Raw genomic sequence first — 3788 nt, forward strand, 5'->3', positions numbered from 1 at the left:
GAGTATTTGCTATAAAGGAATACCAGAGACTGGGTAATTTATAAAGAGAAGAGGAGTATTTGCTATAAAGGAATACCAGAGACTGGGTAATTTATGAAGAGAAGAGGTCTATTTGGCTCACACCAAGTTCTTGCGAACTGTAGGTGCAGCGTGGCACCAGCATCTGTTTGTGGTGAGGGCTTCAGGGAGCTTCCAATTGTGGTGAAAAGTGAAGGACAAGAGAGGAGGAGGAGGGACCAGCTGTTTCAAACCATTCTCTAGCTCCTGTGGGAACTAACAAGGGAGCGCTCATTCATTATGGGTGGAGGGCCCCTCGCCATTCTTAGGGGTGACAGCCACAAGACACAAATACTCCCACTAGACATGAAATTTCAACATGATTTTTGGAGGGGAGGAACATCTAAGCCCTCTCATTCTTTGTATAAAATGCCAGTGTTAATATGAGAACAAAAAATTTTTTAATCCAAGCTAAATGATAAAGTATACACCTAAATCTCGCTTTTTTCATAGGCATGATTTCTTTTCTTTTTTTTTTTAATCTTCCCAGTTGCATTTTAGTAAAGTGCATGGTATGATCTGTCCGGTGAACATAATACCTGTTTCAGTGACTCCTCATCCTTATTTTAACGCAGCAGTGTAATTCTTCCATATACACACGAATCCCATTTCTTTTCCTCTCCCTCCTACTTAATGTTACAGAGTGGAAGGCAACCTGCAATAAATATTAATTACAAGAACCTATTAATTTAAATGTATTTAACAGTTTCAAGTGTTTTTGCATTTTGTTTTAATTACTTTCCGCAATTGAACATTTTGTCAGCATATTTAGGTCAAATATTAGGTTATTAATCACCAAATATGGGTTATTAAGTGAACAAGCTCTGGAACCAGAGCCACACGGGTTTCACTCCAGCTTCCATTATTTCACTGTGTTTTAGTTAGCAAGATTTTTAACCTCTTTGTGCCTCAGTTTCTTATTTTGTAAGATGAAAAAAAAATATGAACCAAAACAAACTACTGTGAGGGGGTAGAAAGATCATTTAGGTAAAGAGCTCAACCCAATTCATGGGGCATATCGAAAGATGGTAAATGTTGGCAAATGTCCTCTGAAATTCTGAGGCCCCTTTGTATGTTCTCCATGACAGCCAGCTGTGGTTTCCTCACATATCCACACCTGGATAGTATAACCCCTTGCAGACAGAGACCTCCACTGCGTGCTCAGAAATCCTGGCTGGGTTGCTCCACGCGTTAGAAGGCTGACCTGTGCGGATAATTATCAGCAGACTCCTGTGCTTTCTGTGTTCTGCTCAAGTTTGTCCAAAGGCCTCTCTGGGAAGCCTGAGCTGGAAATAAGAGTAAGAAAGAAAACTGAAGCTGGGCCCTTGCTCCCCTGGTTCCCTCTCTTGAGATCTTCATCAGGAAGTCATTGCTGTTGGTCTGTAATTTTTCTCTTCCCTGTGGGGCCTGGGGGGATGCCAGCTCTGATGAGGTACACTCATTCCCATGCTATTCCTTGCCCTTGCCTTTAAAATGAATACCTCTCATAGTAACCTCCCTTAAATTATTTTAATTTGAATGTCTCATCAACTGGTTGCTGGGACTCTGATACACTGGGGTATAAATATCCCCTCCGCTGAGGTTAGGCTGTTTCCTAAAGTGTTGCCAGGGGTGGGACTAGGACCCCTCCATCTGTTATGCCTGCACATTTCCCTTCCCAGGTTTGCTGGGTCTGCAGCTGCCTCCCACGTTCTTGATACCACTGCATAGGTTCACCCCAAAACTACTCACCTAATTTCCCACTTACACTTCCCACCGGTCTTATGGTTTTGTCTTTATTTATTAAATTTTAGTTTATTTAGTAAGAACATGAGATCTGTCCTCTTCACAAAATTTTTAATGTAAAATACAATATTGTTAGCTGTAGGTACAATGTTGTACAGCAGATCTCTGGACCTTATTCGTCTTACTTAACTGAAACTTTGTCTATTAAGTAGCAACTCCCTTCTCCCCTGTTACCCTGCCCGGCAGCTGGCAACCACCATTGTACTCTCTGAGTCTATGAATCAGACTATATTAGCTGCCTCAGATAACCCTCCTTCCTGGTTTAAAGTTTTATAAAGAAAGATCTTCTTTGGAACATCCAGTGAGGCAAGTGGAGGAATGCAGAGATTTCACTCCAAAATACACGCTCCCTGGTGTAATGACTTTTTTGAGTTAAAGGCCCTTAGAGGACAGCAGCCTGTGGGAGAGAGTTTTCCCTGATCTACATAAAAACTAGACAGACCCAGCTAGGAGAACAATTGCTCCTCCCTGCCTCCTGTCTTAATCCTCCGCCTCTCCAAAAGCATAGGCTGAAGTTCTGTTATCTGCCTAAAGTCTAGGCCTACCAAAGACGAAAACAGTTACCTCCGTTCGCTTTCCTGACTGAACCCTCATAGGAGGAAGGCAGGCTAAGATGTCGACAGACCTGGACAGGTTTTTGTTACAAACCACCGTCTGCTCTATGGGCCCAACATACTTTGTCCCAGACCAGTATATGTTCTTCAAACCCATTGAATGCTTTCTAGTAATCATTTATTGCCCCTGAACCGAATTCCTTTTCTACCTTTCCTATAACTTGTTTTACCAGGATCCAAGCCTCCCGTCTTTCCATAACCTCAGGATGGCACATATGCTTATATATCCTGTGGGTTGGGTCTTCCTTCTAAAGGCTTTTGTGTATAATCATTAAATAAATTTGCAGGCTTTTCACCAATTAATCTACCACTTTGTGAGTTGATTCTTCAGTGAATTTTCAGTGAACACAAGGGAACCGGATGGTGCTAGCCATCTCTTTGGAATTAAGGAAAAATATAGTGTTTATAAAATGTAAGTTGATCACCAGACAAAGGTCAACTAAGACATAGTGATACAGGCCCACTCCCACTCAGGGCTGGACAGCAACCCTCATTTATCAGGCGTTAGCAAGTTCAACCATGTTCTATGGGCTCAGCAGGTCCAAAAACCAGTGTGACCAGCATCCCACCTAAGCTTCCACTTTGGGAGCAGAGAACAAACCCTGAAGAAGACTGCATTCCTCACAGAGGCAGGTTGAACCCACCCCCCCCCGTCCCCCACCCCCCCGCCCACAGTGGTGGAAAGCAGGGTATAGCCCCCTGGACAGAGGCCCAGATAGGCTGCCCACTTGAGAACCCCCCTTCTATATGCCAAAGCCTCTGACTTTTTTCTGCCTTATCAGTAAAATCTGTCTTTCAGATCTGTCTTTCAGACTTGGCTAATCCATGGATTCATTTTTTGAATCTGTAGGATTTAAGGACTCAGCAGAGGGAGAGATTCTGGCTACAGTAGGTCCAACTACTCTGTTTATATAATTTTTAAAAAATATTTTAGTATAGTCCTCGCTTCTGGAGCACATACACTAAAATTGGAATGATACAGAGAAGATTAGCATGGTCCCTGCACAAGGATGACACGCAAATTCGTGAAGCGTTCCATATTTTTGAGAGATGTGTAAGACTCAGAAAAAAAATTTCAGTATAAGAGAAAGTGTCTTCCAACATTCAAATGTATTATTATCATTCCCTTCATATAAAATTCTTGCCCAATTTATAAATCATTCTAGATTCCTTACCTTGATTAAAAAATAAGAAACAAAAGTAAGATTCTGTAAGTGATTTTCCAGTTATAGAGTTGCAAAGATGGAGCTAATTTATCTAAGTGAGATTTAGGTCCTATATACTACATACGTTTCCAACATAAAGACATTATAGTTCTTTGTCAGTTCTGTA

General features: G+C 41.7%; 1 non-coding gene across 1 annotated transcript; it reads left to right on the forward strand.

Moving 5' to 3' along the window:
• Positions 1 to 3394: 3394 nt before the first annotated feature.
• LOC111723634 lies at positions 3395 to 3501 on the forward strand. Its single transcript, XR_002772134.1, has one exon. It is a non-coding gene; the product is annotated as a U6 spliceosomal RNA (small nuclear RNA).
• Positions 3502 to 3788: the final 287 nt, after the last annotated feature.

This window comes from Otolemur garnettii, unplaced genomic scaffold (genome assembly GCF_000181295.1).
Source record: "Otolemur garnettii isolate 467f Iridium unplaced genomic scaffold, OtoGar3 scaffold00013, whole genome shotgun sequence".
In the NCBI taxonomy this organism is placed as follows: Eukaryota; Metazoa; Chordata; class Mammalia; order Primates; family Galagidae; genus Otolemur; species Otolemur garnettii.